Here is an 18,029-nt window from a genome sequence, read left to right as displayed (position 1 = left end):
ATGGGCCTAATAGAAGCAGAAGATATTAAGAAGAGGTGGCAAGAATACACAGAAGAACTATACAATAAAGATCTTCATGACCCAGATAACCACGATGGTGTGATCACTCACCTAGAGCCAGACATCCTGGAATGTGAAGTCAAGTGGGCCTTAGGAAGCATCACTACGAACAAAGCTACTGGATGTGATGGAATTCCAGTTGAGCTATTTCAAATCCTAAAAGATGATGCTGTAAAGTGCTGCACTCAATATGCCAGCAAATTTGGAAAACTTAGCAGAGGCCACAGGACTGCAAAAGGTCAGTTTTCATTCCAATCCCAAAGAAAGGCTATGCCAAAGAATACTCAAACTACCACACAATTGCACTCATCTCACATGCTAGCAAAATAATGCTAAAAATTCTCCAAGTCAGGTTTCAACAGTACCTGATCCATGAGCTTCCAAATGTTCAAGCTGGATTTAGAAAAGATAGAGGAAGCACAGATCAAATTGCCAATATCCACTGGATCATCCAAAAAGCAAGAGAGTTCCAAAAAAACATCTACCTCTGCTTTATTGACTATGCCAAAGCCTTTGATTGTGTGGATCACAACAAACTGTGGAAAATTTTTCAAGAGATAGAAATACCAGACCACCGGACCTGCCTCCTGAGAAATCTGTATGCCAGTCAAGAAGCACCAGTTAGAACCGGACATGGAACAACAGACTGGTCCCAAATCAGGAAAGGAGTACGTCAAGGCTGTATATTGTCACCCTGCTTATTTAACTTATATGCAGAGAAACGCTGGGCTGGAGGAAGCACAAGCTGGAATCAAGATTTCTGAGAGAAATATCCATAACGTCAGATATGCAGATGATACTACCCTTATGGCAGAAAGCGAAGAGGAACTAAAAAGCCTCTTGATGAAGGTAAAAGACAAAGTGTGAAAAAGCTGACTTAAAACTCAACATTCAAAAAACTAAGATCATGGCATCCGGTCCCATCACTTAATGGCAAATAGATGCGGAAACAATGTAAACAGTGAGAGACTTTATTCTTTTGGGCTCCAAAATCACTGCAGATGGTGACTGTAGCCTTGAAATTAAAATACGCTTGCTCCTTGGAAGAAAAGCTATGACAAACATAGATTGCATATTAAAAAGCAGACATATTACTTTGCCAACAAAGGTCCATGTGGTCAAAGCTATGGTTTTTCCAGTGAAGTGAAAGTGAAGTCGCTCAGTTGTGTCCAACTCTGCAACCCCATGAACTGGGGCCTACCAGGATCCTCTGTCTATGGGATTTTCCAGGCAAGAGTACTGGAGTGGGTTGCCATTTCCTTCTCCAGGGTATCTTTCCAACCAAGGGATTGAACCTGGGTCTCCAGCATTGTAGGCAGATGCTTTACCATCTGAGCCACCAGGGAAGTCCAATAAATAACTCTTAGTTCCCACCCAGGGATTGAACACCTACCCCCTGCATTTGGAGAGCAGAAGCTTAACAACTGGACCACCAGGGAAGTCTCTGGTTTTTCCAGTGGTCATGTACAAATCTAAGAGTTAGACCATAAAGAAGGGTGAGTGCCAGAGAATTGATGCTTTTGAACTGTGGTGTTGGAGAAGACTCTTGAGAGTCCCTTGGACTGCAAGGATATCAAACCAGTGAATCCTAAAGGGAATCAGTCTTTCATTGGAAGGACTGATGCTGAAGCTGAAGCTCCAGTACTTTGCCCACCTGATGTGAAGAACTGACTAACTGGAAAAGACCCTGATGCTGGCAAAGATTGAAGGCAGGAGGAGAAGGGGATGACAGAGGCTAAGATGGTTGAATGGCATCACCAACTCAATGGACATGAGTTTGAGCAAGCTCCGGGAGTTGGTGATGAACAGGGAGGCCTGGCGTGCTGCAGTCCATGCGGTCACAAAGAATTGGACATGACTGAGTGACTAAACTGAACGTGGAAGATGGATGGAATCAGAGTGAGCGGCGGGGCATTATCCAGGCAGCAGGTGGGCACCGCCGCCACAAACAGGTCCAGATAGTGGGGTCATGACATCCTACCCAGCAAAAAAACACATGTGTCTAAGTAACTTAAACATTTGTTGAGACTATTTATAGAAAGACAAAACCATCCCACACCCAGGAAGGGTATATCTCAGTGCCTCTATCAGGAAAGGGGAAAGTCTGAAGTCATTGACTTCAGTTCTGACCTTTAAACAAACTGAAAAAGAGCAACTGAAAACCAATATAAGTAGAAATGAAATAAAAAGAAAAATAGAGAAAGTCGTCAGTAAACAGGATAAAAAACAACAACAAAAACCATTAAAAACCAGAATCTGGTTCAGTAAGATCAATAAAATTGACAAATCTGAGACTGAGGAAGGAGAGAAGACTGAAGTTAACAACATGCAGATGAGAGAGATGACATCATCTCTGATTCTATGGATGATAAAGGTCTTGTAGACAGCAGCTCGAGGCCACTGAACCTAATAATGCCTAAGGTGTTCTAGCAGGCTTGGGGCTCCCTCTCCCTGGGTATCTGGCAGTGTCCAGCTGTGTCTGGTGCCGTCTCTGGGGAAGCAGGAAGGTCCTGGCAGCGGTGGGGGGTGGTGGTGGGTGCAGAACGCTGCCTGCCTCCCGCCGCAAACAGGACAGCCCCGCCCCAAGAATTATCTGACCCAAACAGCAATAACAGTGATGAGCTCCTTTTAAACATTAGCCCTACATTTCCTTTCCTTTTAAACATTAGCCTTACAATTCAGAGTTTTGCTTAAAGGCAGAATCTGACAAAAACTGCCCTTCTCAGTGATTCTGCACGTAAATCCAAGGCAAGGCCGCTGCTCTCCCAGGGGTGCGGGTGGGAACCCCCACGCTAATGGCAGAGGCAGCAGAGGGTGGTCACAAGTCACTCTGGAGTCACCCTGGGGGGCAGCCGCTGTGCAGCCCCTCCCAGGCCATGTGCCGGCTGGAATTTGTCCCGAGAAGCCTGTTCCTCCAGGATTTGGACCTGCCATGGACCAGGCCAGGCATGACACCCCTCCTATGGCCAGAGGAGCCCAGCGGAGCCCAGCTCCCTGCAGGCCTGCTCTTGTCCCCAGGACACTGCAGTCTGCTATGTTAGGCATCCGGGTCCCCAGGGAGGACCATCCAGCAGGGAATGAGCTCTCCGTGGAGGCCCGGGGATGCCCCTGGAGACTGGGTCGGGTGGTGAAGTTGGGAGAGACTCGGCTGCTGACTGACGGGCAGCAAGGATGCCTGTGGACCCGCAGTCTCAGGGCACAGTGGAGCTCCTACCATGAGAGAAAGAAGAGGGTCAGACCAGAGGTCCTCTGAGTCCCCCACTGGCACCACGCATCCACTTGGAAGAGCTCCTGGGGCCTGCAAAGACCCACATGGGCAGAACCACCCAAGCTCAGGCCTCTGAAGGATGAAGAGTATCACTCACCGGTGCCGGGAAGGTCAGGTTCTCAGGCGAGCAGAGCTGCTGGCCCTGGGACCAAGGGAGCGTGGAGCAGGGAGGGGGACAGGAGCTCCCCAGAGACCAGAGCACCCATCATCCCTTCCCCCAGCTTTTCTTGTCACGTATATATTTACAATGAAAACTAAAACAATCTGAGCAACCCGTACCAGTGTCTGCAAGGCTGTGTTGGCTGCAGTCATCACACCGCAGGTGGGTCAGGCTGAACTCTGTCTCCAGACCTTTGACCAGGAGTGAGACCATGCGACGAGTGAGACCAGGGGACCCCGTTGGGGGACAAAAGCAAGTGTGTTTCCATTTCATACAGGACAGTGCATTGAAAACAGCAAGTACTGTGGCTGCATGGGGACAAGCAGAGGGACCATGGAGTGGACTGGGGCCCGGCGCCCGGGAAGCACTTCCTACACCACTGATACTCTCGTCTCTGGGGTCGACCCCTCTCCAAGGGCAAGAGGAGCACAGACAACAACAAAGGGGCTTTCCAGCCTTCCCCGCAGTGAGATGCAGGCAGGACCCCACGTCCGGGCCCAGGCCCTGCCCCGAAGTGGGATGAACACCCCAAGAAGGGGCTCCTGTACGGGTCCCCCCAGCGTCCCCTGGTGGCCTCGTGTAGATCCTCTCTGTCCAGGCCCGTCTAGAGGCCCATGACGTGCCAAGCATCTCTTTTAATGAAGTCGTTTTGTTCACATGAGCCAGAGTGAATTCTCTTCTTTGCAGTTAAGCACCCTACCCAATCTACGGGGAAAATGTGCAGTTGCGTCTCATGGGCTGCAGGGTGTTTGACTGAAGAGTTGATGAGAGCACTGAAGAGGCATCATGCCTTGTCTTTGCTAAACCAGAGGGGGAAGTAGTTTTTTAAAAAGAGAGAATGAAACGGCTTGGTCTCCTCAAGGCTGTTACATGAAACTCCCAACAAAAAGCAACCGCGTCCTGGCTATGGAGCCTGACACTCCACATCAGCATCGTCTCCTGAGATTATTGGAATGACAAAAGAAGGTGTTACGCACAAGGTGCAGACGTGTGGGGTGTCACCAGGTGAGACCCAAGATGGGAGAGAAGGGGCGGGAGAAGGTCATCAGGGGGCAGGGACAAGGGCCCACTGGAAATCTGACCATATTTCACACTTAAATCTCCCCTGCAGTAAAGAATGATACACTATAAATTGCCACATCTTGCCTTGAAAAATCAAATGAAGTCACTCTCTATAAAGGCTTCAACTGAGTATTTTATTTATTGGCATCAGGGAAGGTGAAAGGCCACATCTCTGCTCCCGAATACCCTCCAAATGTGAGCAGAGAGGGGTGAGCAGGTGAGGCCCTCCTGGGGTGTCCTGAGCACACAGGGCCCTGGGGGTTTTAGGAGGGGTTTTAGGAGTGAGCAGCAGCAGAAGGCCCCTGACTGTGCACCTGGCTCATCAGCTGAGGGACTTCCTGCCCCCCTCCCCACAAGCACGGCCACCGCCAAAAGCACGTGAAAGCACTTCACAAGCCTGGGAAGGTCACTCAGTCCCCCAGAGAAGCCCTTGCGCATGTGTCCACAGACCCTTCTCCCAGCTCACATGTGGCAGCTCACGTGACAGGTGATGCTGGGAGGACCAGAGCCTGGACCTCATCTCATTCTTGTCCCCTAGGTTCCTCCCAGCTTCCCAACCAAGCATACAGGTGCCGCATTTGTGAGTTGCTTACAGACCCGCCTCCATCTGAGCCTGAAAATTCTCCGCTGGGAGCTGGGAGGCTGCCGCAGCACCTGCACTCACCCCCTGGGTCCTTACTCCCCTCAATTCCGTCCCCTGCATGCCCTGCATCACCTCCATCCCTCGATCACCTCTAGCAACACTACCCCTGGCACCCCCCACCGATGCCCACGCGGCCAGAGCACGGACGGGCACACAGTACCTGAGCGGTCCCCATGGCGGCAGAGCCGGCGCAGGCCGGGCGATCGAGGGCAGCTGCTGGGAACCTGGGCTGCTACGGCCGGACCTCGGATGGTGGGAAGGCCTATGATGAGGAATGGATAGAAATGGGGAAAACATGATAAAAAAAAGGGGTAAATAACCTCCCCATGGAAAAAGAAACATATGGAAAGTACATTAAAAAAAATGGCACTGAGCAATAATTAAATCCCTCTAGAACAGCAGTATGGCGAGAACTAAGTAGGCAGAGACGCTGTATATAAAAAATAACACCAGGTATTTTTAAATAAAACCAGGGAACAGAGAACCCTGCAGGCACCCACAGCACGTGGACATTATGCAAGTATTTCTATTCCCAAACTGGGTTTGAGGTTATGATGAATAGCTTTCCCAACTTCAAAATATTCAACCAAAGAGAAATAATAAAGTCATACTTTAAATCAGGAGTGTTGATTCCTCATATAACCTGAGGACAAAAGCAACATTTTTGAACTTAGACTGGTTCTGCAAAGAACCAGGCAGATTCCAAGAAACAAAAGGACAGTCCCAGGGAATATTAATAACTGATCATTTTATTTCCAGGAAAAAAAATGCTATCCCCAGATAAACCTGAGCCCTGCATATTTTAAACAGGTGCTAGTTCATACACCTTGATAAATTATAAAACCTCTGCTCCTTTCTTCACTGCATTTACCAATACATGGCTTTACTGTTTCCCCAAAATGAATCAGATGAAAGAGGAACACACATCTTTGAGGAGACTTGTTTATAACATCACATAAAAGTGTGCTGTGTCTTTTTCATGCTGAGCTCGTAGGATCACAAACGCTGGCCCACGAGGCACATCAGGTTAGTTTCCACAAATCCAGGAGAACTGAGCGTTGTACCGTCTGCTGAAAATCGTGTCTTGTCAGCAAAACCTCTGATTAAGCGTCAGTCTGAGCACATGCTACTAATGTCATGTACTGACTTTCAAAAGTACAGTCCTAAAAAGGTGAGACAATGAGCCATTTCTCACTTTAGTAAACACTCTCCGCAAACCCTAATTACAACACACAAACTGGTTCAAATCCAGCCCTGGTTCGTGGTAACCAGTTAACACACTTATGACTGTCAATCTACATAGTATATTTTAATTTCAAGTTATTTAATGTTAAAATGCCCTATCTTTCCAGAATTGACAGTCTGTCCTTGTATTCACTCACTGTATCATTAAGAGTTCTCCATCTCAGTCCAGAGTTAGGCAGACCTCCTGTTAATGCTCTTAAGTGAATTTCACAGAGACTGTGTTTTCTACAAATTGAAGGCTTGTGACAACACTGCATCAAGTGAGTCTGTGGGTAACATTTTCCCAATAGCATTTGCTCACTCTGTGTCTCTGTGTCACATTTTGGTGATTCTAACAATATTTCATGCTTTTTCATTATTATGGTATTTGTTATGGTGATCTGTGACTGGTGACCTTTGATGTTACTATTGCAATTGAGGGCATGGGGGCCATGCACGAACTGTCCCTGTATATAACACAGGAACTTGACTACAAAATGTGTGTTCTGACTGCTTCACTGACCAGCCACCCCAGCTCTCCCTCTCCTCAGCTCCCTGTCACCCAAGATGCAGCAAGATGAACCAAAACCACTTAATAACTCTACAAGGTCCACTAAGCATTCAAGTGAAAAGAAGAGTTGCACATCTCTCATTTTAAATCAAAAGCTAAAAAATGGCCAAGTTTAGAGAGGAAGGCAGGTCAAAAGCTGAGAGAGGCTGAAAGTTAGGCCTCTTGTACCAAACACTTGGCCAAGATGTGAAGGCAAAATTCTATAAGGAAATTACAAGTCCTATTCCAGTGAACACACAAATGGTAAGAAAGCAAAAGAGCCTTATTGCTTATGTGGAGAAAGTTTTAGTGTCTGGTTAGAAGATCAAAGCAGTCACAACATTCCCTCAAGCCAAAGCCTCATCCAGAGCAAGCCCCTGACTCTTCAACTCCATGAAGGTTGAGACAGACAAGGAAGCTGTAGGAGAAAAGCCTGAAGCTCCCAGAGGGAGGTTAGATTTAAGGAAAGAAGCCGTTCCCATGACACAAAAGCACAAAGTGAAGTAGCAAGTGCTGATGCAGAAGTTTCAGTGTTATCCGGAAAGCCTAGCTGAGATCATAAATGAAAGCGCTACACTAACAACAGACTTTCAGCGTAGATGAGACAGCCTTCTATTGGAAGAAGATGCCATCTAGGACCTTCAGAGCAAGAGAGGAGAAATCAATGCCTGGGTTCAGTGCTTCACAAGACAGACCGACCCTCTTGTTAGGAGCTAATGCAGCTGGTGACTCTTAAGTTGAAGCCAGTGCTCCTTGACCATCTGAAAATCCTAGGGCTTTTAGGATTATGCTAAATCTACTCTGCCTGTGCTCTGTAAATGGAACAACGAAGCCCGGATGACAGCACATCTGTTTACAACATGGTTAGCTGAATATCTGCAGCCCACCATTAAGACCTATTGGAGTAGGAAATGGCAACCCACTCCAGTATTTTTGTCTGGAGAATCCTATGGCCAGAGGAGCCTGGCGGATTATGGCCCATGGGATCAGAAAGAGTTGGACACGACTGAGCGACTAAGCATACATGAATGCATTAAGACCTATTGCTCAGAAAAAAATATTCCTTTCAAATTATTCCACTCACTGACAATGTCCCTGGCCACCCAGGAGCTCTGATGGAGAAGAACAATGAGATGAATGTTGTTTTCATGGCTGTTGACACAATATCCATTCTGCAGTCCACGGATCAAGGAGGAATTACTACTTTCAAGTCTTATTATTTAAGAAACACATTTCATTAAAGGCTAAAACTGTATGCCATAGGCCCTGATTTCTCTGATGGGCCTGGGCAATCAAATCAAGTCCATTGAAAACCTACTGGAAAGAATTCATGATTCTCAGTGCCATTAAGAACAGTCGTGGTTCATGGGAAGGGGACAACATATCAACACTAACAAGAGTTTGGAAGAAGTTGGTTCCAACCCTCATGGATGATTTTGCGGAGGTCCAAGACCTCAGTAGAGGAAGGAACTGCAGATGCGGTGGAAACGGCAAGAGAACTACAATCAGAAGTGGAGTCTGAAGATGGGACTGAAGTGCTGCATCTCATGATGAAACCTGAAGGATGAGGAGTTGCTTCTTATGAATGAGCAAAGAGGGTGGCTTCTTGAGATGGAATCTACTCCTGGTGAAGATGCTGTGAAGGTGGTTGAAATGATAAAAGGATTTAGACTATTTCTTAAACTTAGTTGATAAAACAACAGCAGGGCTTAAGAGGATTGAATTTAAATTTCTTTAATGTTGCTTTAAAAAATTTTTTTTCATATTCCTTTCCATTATTGGTTTATTATAGGTTATTGAATATAGTTTCTGATACTATAGGACCTTGTTGTTTATTAACCTCAATTCTGAAAGAATTTCTATGGGTAAAATGCTATTAAAAACAACATCATTTTATCACATACAGTACAAGGACTTTTATACAAGTTTTGTATGCTCAAATTTTGTATAATATCTTCCCTTATACAAAATATACAAATATCTTCCCTTATACAAAATATACAAATATCTTCCCTTATACAAAATATAATATTTTGTATAATAATATAAAATAGATTTTGTATAACATCTTCCCTTTTTCACTGAAACTAAGTCTTGATTTCTAATATTTTACCAATTTTATTTTCCCATACAAACTTAACTAGAAACCCCAGTTTCTAGTTGGGGACTATGGACTAACAGATCATTGTGGCAATGTTACTTTGTTCTATATTTAATATTTCCTTGGGACAACCATATTTGCTGTGGTTTCTAATCATACTCTCATTCCTATTGAGAAAGGTCCCTCCCATCACTCCTTCACCTAGAATTTATCATAAATGACTGCTGTATTATTTCAAGGTCTTTCAGTATCTACTGATATAACTGTATTTTATCTCTTTTTACATGTTCATCTCATGCATTCCTACAACAGAGATTCTATTATTGAAATAATCTTACATTTATGGAACAAAGCCTGGTCATATTTAATAAACAGTTATTTCAATGTGCTAATAGTATGTTTATGAAATTTATATTTAGTCTCAATTGAAATTAGCCCTTTTCTGATTCATTACTAAATTATGGAATTATTCATTAAAAAGGGTGATACTCATTTTCCTGAAATAGTTTAGATAACATAGTATTATCACTTCCAAAAAGTTTTTGTAGAATTTACCTTTGAAGTTGAGTCAGTGCCTTTTATAAAAGTGCATGTATGTATGCTCAGTCACTAAGTTGTGTTTGACTCTGCAACCCCATGGACTGTAGCCCACCAGGCTCCTCTGTCCTTGGGATTTCCCAAGCAAGAATACTGGAGTGGGTTGCCATTTCCTTCTCCAGGAGATCTTCCTGACCCAGGGATCGAACCCACGCCTCCTTTGTCTCCTGCACTGCAGGCAGATTCTTTAACACTGTGCCACCTGGGAAGCCCTTCATAAAAATACATTTATCAAAAACTAATTTTCCCATGGTTACTGTTCTAGTCACATTTTCTAATTTTCATTGAGTCAATTTATGACACTTATATTCACCAAGAAAACCAAACATTTCATCTTGATTTTCTAACTTCTCTGCAAAACTTCCTACAAATTATCATATGGTTCTCTTTTCATCCCTAACTCTTTGTATTCTTGAATTTCCTTTTATTCTCTACTAATCTTGCCACAAGTATATTTATTCTCAGTACACTTTTTGCATGTTCTTGTACACATCACAGAACTGTGTGTTGTATTTAATTTACTCTGAGAGTCTGGTTTTTCTCTTTGGCCATGCCATGTATCTTTCAGGATCTCAGTTCCCTAACCAGGACTGAACTCAAGCTATGGCAGTGAAAGCCCAGAATCTTAACCACTAACTGCGCCACCAGGGAACTTCCTATTTTTAATGTTTGAGTTTTTTCCATTCGTATTTATTGTGATTACTGACAAACTGGGACTTATTTTGTTCTGATAGTTCATGTTATGTTTTCCTTTGTACTTTTTTTTCTGCATTATTATTGGACATAGAACTTTCATTCTACTTTTTTTACCTATATATTTTATTTCTCCCTTAAAGTTCTAATGCATGTAATTATACACATATTTTTCTAGCAAAACTATCAATGAATCAGTACCTCTAACATCCTCTTGAACAAAAAAAAGACCTTTCATATGCCCTCACCTTCCTCCAAGTGTTGCCTTCTCCCTCCAGACCACACCTTCTCTGATACCACCTGGTGTCTGGTGTTACGTGAATACCAAATATGGCTGCTTATAAAACAGAGAAAATGGGATCGGGATGGGGAATAAGTGTAAATCTATGGCTGATTCATATCAATGTATGACAAAACCCACTGAAATGTTGTGAAGTAATTAGCCTCCAACTAATAAAAAAATTAAAAAAAAAAAAAAAAAAAAAAACAGAGAAAATGCACCCCTTACTCTAAAATCAATACTCATAAATGTGTCTTTGGTGTTTTTGCTTGCATCTTTCTGGGTTCTTTTTTCCTCACTCTCAAAAACATGCCCCTGTTTTCCTCTCAACATGGTCTCTATGTGGTCAACTTTCCAAGTCCTTGTATGCCTGAAAACATCTTTATTTCACTGTCAATACTGAAGGTGGAATTCAAAAAGTTTAACAGACATCTCCAGACACCTGTATTGCTGTTGAGGCATATCCTGTCAATCTTTAAGCAATTTCTGTTTCCTTGACCATGTCTCTTGAGATTCTGTCTTGATCCCAGAGTCTGTGGTGTTTCACAATGACAGGTTTTGTTTGCCTTTATTCCCACCTCACAGGTGGTTCAATTTTTCTCTCTGAAAACAATTTTCCTCAGTTTGGAGAAGTATCAGCCATTTGATCAGAAATATCGATTAACCACTTTTTTCCTGTAATTCCCTTCTTCAGCTTTTCCATTAGATGCATTTTTGTCTTTTGGATCTGTCTACTGCGAAACTGGGAGAAAGCAGTGGCAACCCACTCCAGTACTCTTGCCTGGAAAATCCCATGGACGGAGGAGCCTGGTAGGCTGCAGTCCATTGGGTCGCAAAGAGTCGGACACGACTAGGCGTCTTCACTTTCACTTTTCACTTTCATGCATTGGAGAAGGAAATGGCAACCCACTCCAGTGTTCTTGCCTGGAGAATCCCAGGGACAGCGGAGTCTGGTGGGATGCTGTCTTATGGGGTCGCACAGAGTCGGACACAATTGAAGCAACTTAGCAGCAACTGCAAAACTGTGTTTTCACATGTTCTCTGTTTTTGTGCTTAACTCTAGGAAATTTCTTCAGCTTGATCTTGCAGTGCACTAATTGTTTTTTCAGCTATGCTTGATCTATGACTATCTACCAAGTTTTTATCTCAAGGGCTATTGTAATATTTCTAATTGGTACTTTTACATAACTATGTATCCTTATTTTATAGGTGTCCCATATGGCATATTTGTTAAAAACACAGGATCTGAAGCAGAGGTCTGAACCCAGGATCCATTCTTTACTAATAACACATCCTCTGTGCACTTGTCAGTAAACTGGAGATAATAACAGGACTTACCCTTGAGGTGGTTATAAAGACTAAGCCCTTATTATCCATGTAAAGGCTCCAGAACATTGACAGAAACATCTTAAACCTCAAGAAATGACAAAAAACAAGCGTGGTCTCTGGGGCCAAAGCATGTACTCAGCCTGTGTGCCATGCCTCTGAGCCAGTAACTACTTCAGTCATATTAATTCCATCCACCCGACTTTTCACTGCCTCTGATTCTAATGGGAAACAAAACTAAATTCTATTCTGAAATTCTTCCTTTTTCATGGCATATGCTTTACTTTACAGATGAAATGTGAAATCTGCCTTCAAAGATGTACCAGAGTTTTTTCTAAGTTCTCTTCTGGCTTCTCCTCTAGATTGATTTTAACAAGAGGTCACCATTCATAATTCAATGTGCTTTGTCTTTCAAGTGACGACTGCCTTCAAATGGCCTTTTTTTAACCACCTGCTCCCTGCATCCTTCACACTCCAAGCACCCCAAGTCTAGCCTCTGGGCTCCAGAAGGTGGACAGGCAGGCAGCCCCCAAGAAGGACAAGAGGCATCCTGGGCTGGGTTGGCCAGAAAAGTGTGGATACCTTGGTGGGTGTGGGAAGGATCCTCAGAGCCCTGGCTCTTCTGAGTGCTCAGAGCTGGGGGGCAGAGGATCCCCCCAACTGGGTCCTGAGTCCCAGAGGGAAAAGGTTCAGGTTGCAGAGCAGGCACCAGAGGAGGGTCCAACCAGCCACATCAGGAGGTTTTTTATGCCCTAAACCTCCTTTAAAACGACACTGTATAATTTTAATGTAAAAACTTTCCATTTTTATTATTTAGTGTTGAAAAGAATGTTTTAAGAACTCTTGCACACTTCAAGAATGGAAAGCAGAGCATGGTTCATGTTTATACTTTATATATTTTCCCTAAGAAAGAAACAGATGAAATTATAAGAATCTACTTTCCAAATCACAAAATAACATTTGCTTAATTACATCATATGCACATAAGTATAAACATTACACCAGTTACTCTTTACCTAATTGATGGTATCCAAGTAATTTCAACTGACCATCCCAAAATACCTCAGTTCTTTTTTGCCTTCTAAAAAGGACTATAAACCACCAAGATACGTATGTGATAATAGGAACAGCAGATCATATATGTTTGTGCTCTTGATCCTTTAATAAGATGATAAAATTGTATAAATTTCAAACTCTATTTAGTTGGTTAAAAGGTCTTTTTTTTTTTTTTTTTCTTTTTTGGCCAGGTTTCGTGGACTGTGGGATCTTAGTTCTCCAGCCAGGGACTGAACTCTTGTCCCTGCAATGGAAGTGCAGAGTCCTAACCACTGGACTTCTAGGGAAGTCCCAAGACAATCTTGATTCAAAATAGCACTAAAATAAGGGCATCTTCTATGATAGCTAAGAAGAGGTCATGGCAAAGCACAATGGAACAGAGAGATCACACACACGTTCTCCTTCTTTTATCTCATCCCTGATAACACACAGAGGGATCAGCCAATCCTCACTGAATCCCTGCAGCCAAGTTGGCATCTTCCCCATTTTCCAAAAACCTCAATTAACCAATCGCCTTCCTCATATCCACAGACAAGGTGAGGAAGTACAGCTTGTTCCCAGTGGGGTATTCTTTTAAATATCACACACTGAGGTGAAAAAGATTCAGTATACATATTATCAATTCCAATCAGAATTTAACATTTTTCCTCTGGGCATCACATCAGAGGTGCTCGTTTAACAGCGAGTGCCCACGTTTAGAGAATGAGACCATCTAATAAAGGTTTAAGAATGTAAGTTAGTGTCAGTGTCTCAGTCGTGTTCGACTCTTTGCAACCTCATGGACCACAGCCCACCAGGCTGCTCTGTCCATGGGATTCTCCAGGCAAGAATACTGGAGTGGGTTGCCATTCCCTGCTCCAGGGGAATCTTCCCGACCCAGCGACTGAACCCAGGTCTCCTGCATTGGCAGGTGGATGCGCACACACTTGTTAGTGCAATCTGAACTGTGTCACAGATTCAGTTGTTCACGTACTCCAAAGCTGAGTGGTATGACCTCAATCTGATTTCTCAGCCCAGTTTAGAAGTTTAGGTCTTGCATGGCATCTGACAGATAATCTCTTATGCCCATCTTTATCACCACTTTGATGGAATCTCTTTAGCATCAAGTGCAAGGGCACGGAGTTGGTTTAATTCCATCTGTTTCTATTCATTCATTTATAACATATTACTCTGTAATTATAGATTTAATTGAAATGTCATAGGCATCTCATTACCAGCAAATTGGGTTCTAAACTGCCTTCTCCAATGACACTACATTTTCTTTGTCACAAACTGGTTTTCCTCATCTCTCCTGCACCTGACTCTTCCTCCCACCAACTCGGTTACCCTCTGCTGTCTCCTTCCTCCCTGGGAAGAAAGCTGACGGACCACTGTGCATCCGTCAGGGCAGGCGGTCCCCACCTCCATTACTGAATGACACACCTGGGACCAGCATCACTGCCCTCTGCACTGAGTCATGCTCAGGGGCTGAGGCTTGGCCTTCAGACCTACAGCCCCTCGACACTCGCTATCCCCAACCTCCGCCACAGCTCACATGCAGTGGATGCACAGCCTGCAGTTCCAGACACTACACGCTCTGGCAGAAGTCTGGGAGCCCACTCCGCATGTCTTCTGTGAAGCTCACTTAGTGTCTATCACCGTGTACTTGTGTAATGGTGACGGTCCCCATGGGCACGGGTACGCAGGCCCAGCCTCAGGGCCAGGACGATCCTGCAGCTCTATGCGCCCAGCACTGGCTCCTGTCCACCTCTCCGCCTGGTGTCCCACAGTCAGAGCCTCATCTGCCAGCTGATCAGTCACACTCCAGGGAGGCAGCAGAGCCGCCCGGTCCTCCAGAGACATCGTGCTCACTTCCAGGGAAAGAGTGGACCTTCTGAAAGCTGCCCCACAGGAAAGAGGAAGCCTCTCCCAGAAACCCGTCCTCCAGCCCCAAAGGCCGGGCAGCTCCCTGCACACCCTGTCAGAGCCAGGCCAGAGACGAGCAAGCGGCTTCCTCCCCGGGGCCTGGGCTGCACGGCCGTGGGACCAGGTGGTGGTGATGCTGTGGACACTCCAGCCGGGCTGTGTCCTCAGACAGAAGGCAGAGAAGACAGAGCGGGTGGGGACCCCAGGTCGTGTGTCCTGCCATCCTGAGGCTGGCGGCTTCACGTCGCCTGCCCTGAGCAGCCCTTCCTTTCCTGCGGGCTCTGCAGCAGGAGCCCCAGCCGCGCAGCAGCCTCCAGATCCACGACTAACAAGCTCGTCTTAGCGAGTTCCGCTGCTGCATCTAAACTCGGCATCCCTCAGTAACAGAAACCCTAGAAATGCGAGAACCAGCCTCAGGGAGACAACCAGCCACACAGTAACACTGGAGGCTGGTCCACAAATCAAGGGAAGTGTTCTTCAGCCTCTGTCCCTAGTTTCTAAAAATCAAGAGTAAAACAACTGGACAATAAAACTCAATTTAAACTTTTTAGAGTTGATTATCATGTTGAAAATAGTAATAAATATGCTTTATAAACAAAAGATATAGGAAATCATGATGTAGCATTATGTCATAAATGAGGATTATAGAAAAACAACTTACAGTGTAATGAAGATTCACTTACAGAATGTGCTTCAAAAACGATAGGTGGTAAAGCGCTAAGTGTGAGATCCAATTATCTGCACACCCGGCACTTGTGGCTTCGTATTTGTGACTGCTTTACAATCACTATGCTGCTGTTAGCACAAGATCTGTAACCTGTGCACCTGACACTTTCCTATACATTTGCTTCATATGTTAATTAATACTAGAAAAAAAATAGACAGCATTTCAGAACAAAATGCTCTTTCAACCATATTAACTTACCAAGTATTGCAAGAATAAGTGATACTGGAGGAATTAAAAGACTTTGGCCAGAGGTGGAGACAGCACAGCAACACTTAAAGCCTGTAACCTTCTCTGACCTTCACAACAACCAAGGGCGGGAACCACACCCATGACCAAATAGGATAATTTGAGAAGGGGCAGGAAACACTACGCCCACAGGAGCCACAGCCAGGACCCTGACTCGGGCCCTAGATGTCAGGAACAGGGACCTTCTGGTGCCCTGGGCCCTGGGAAGCCCCCAATCCACACTGCACCTGGGTGACAACCAGACCCGGTGCACCCCATCTCACAGGTCTCCTCCTCTGCTCTTTACTCATCCCCCAGTCCCTCCTTAAAGTCCTTTTAGCCACTGTCCTCTTGTTTCAAAAGCAGCATCAAGATCAAAAGGAAATCAGGTAACAGTAAAAAGGGAAAGAAAGAAAACTGCCTTTTGGTTACAGGGTAAAAGCGACCAGAGGTCGTGCAGGAAACAGATAAACCAGTTACGGATGCTATCCCACTCCTCGGGCTTGGAGGAGCATAAAACAACAGCGAAAGGCAGAGACGGAAGACAGAGTGCAAGCGCGAGCATATGGCTGAGAATCTGTCCCGACACCAGACCAGAGGAAAGCCTGGGTTCAGGGACCGAACACGAATGCTTCCTGCTACTAGTCTGCCGGGCAAACCTGCAGTAAGCAAAACTTCTCAAAAAGGAGATAAAAACCCCAAAAGCGTATGAAGAATCCAACATTTGCAGAAGCTGCTGAAATTCTCTGAGTCAAGAATGACTAAGGTTCTCTGCCCAAGCAGGAGATGCAGGACTCAAGCCTGTGCCTGTTACGACCACAGTGAGACCCTCCGTCCTTGGGACACCAGAGTTCACACGACCCCAAGTCACAGTCACAGCTAGTCACTATTGGGGCCTGTCATTCCTCCTGGTCTTGCTCTGTGTGTCTGGGTCATCTCATAGAGAGGATAATTTTCATTTATGTATTGCTATCTAATTTACAGACCCTCTTTAACAAGAAGAATGATGAGCACAAAACCGTTACTGAACAGGAATGCTTTGCTGTCTCACTTAATGGCAGGTACAGAAAGCAGAGCTGTTTGATCAATCATGACCTCTCTGCAAAAAAGTGCCTCTAACATTGCAGCATGTACCACACAGGGTAAACAACTAAGGTGTTAAAAACAACTTCTAGGGCAGAAGTTATAAGTGTATCTCTGTCTACAGAGCAGGAAGTCCTCTGCCTCGGGTCTCGCTTTCATCCTCCTTTGGGCCCGCCCCCCCAATCACAAAGGACTCTGCCATGCTCAGGGTGGGCACAATCCAGACCTGCTCAGTCAGCCAGTCCACCCCTGGTCAGGTCAGTGTGTGCCTGCTACTCATTGACCAAAGGACAGTCACAGTTTTCCTGGAGTGGCTGCATGTGATGAGGGAAGGCTGCCCATGGAGAAGGCCACTGGCAGGACCACGGCAATCCAGAACAGAGTCGGAGCTGCAGAGAGAGCCAGCCCCAATGCCCTCACAGGAGCCCTTCAATCCTGCGTCAGTGACTGGATCCCAAAGGCCCTAGAGAATCCGTGACCCACTGTGAGCTAGCACCTGGCACTTGTAACTATGGACTGAGCCACCACTCTGTCCCAGCAAAATGCTGTCTGGCATCTGCTAAGACAATACCTTATCCCTGGTTTTCCAAGGGGTTTACAAACACTCTCAGCAATGATCACACGCAAAGGAAATCAGCAACAGACAGCATTCTTCTTCTTCTTCTTCAAAATGGAAGACCTAGCTGGGAAAACCCAGCAGGAACTAACAGAGCGGGATGGAATCTGCACAGTTTCCCACAGACACATGAATGTAAGTGTTGGTAAGATTCCCAGACTGGCTCCCATCCAAACAAACAAGAAAAACTAGCCCACAGCGGTACGCAGGACCCTGGAAACTTCAGCTTAAACTCACAGCACAGACACCCCCGCAATCGTAGAAATTCCAGGTGTTTTGGGAGTTCAAGACCATGGACACAAGACCACCCTCCTATAAGCCAGACCAGACTGACTTTGGGTCTGGATTGTGTTTCAGAGAAGATCAGTAGAGAAGGAGCAAGTTGAAGAAGATGTAAGAAATAAGATGAAGGCAGCTGGTGACAGCAGCTCTAATCCAGACACCTCCTCAGCA

The 18,029-nt window shown here is 45.2% G+C and overlaps 1 protein-coding gene across 1 annotated transcript in view; it reads right to left on the bottom strand.

The window, feature by feature from the left end:
- Window positions 1-18,029, bottom strand: part of DLGAP2 (DLG associated protein 2) — a 587,786-nt gene that overhangs the window by 518,460 nt on the left and 51,297 nt on the right. The window contains exon 2 of the mRNA XM_043893841.1: window positions 5,354-5,455. The gene's annotated coding sequence lies outside the window, so the exon portion shown is untranslated. The remainder of the gene's footprint in view (window positions 1-5,353; window positions 5,456-18,029) is intronic.

This window comes from Cervus elaphus, chromosome 32 (assembly GCF_910594005.1).
Source record: "Cervus elaphus chromosome 32, mCerEla1.1, whole genome shotgun sequence".
NCBI lineage: Eukaryota > Metazoa > Chordata > Mammalia > Artiodactyla > Cervidae > Cervus > Cervus elaphus.
This window is presented reverse-complemented; position numbering and strand designations above follow the sequence as displayed.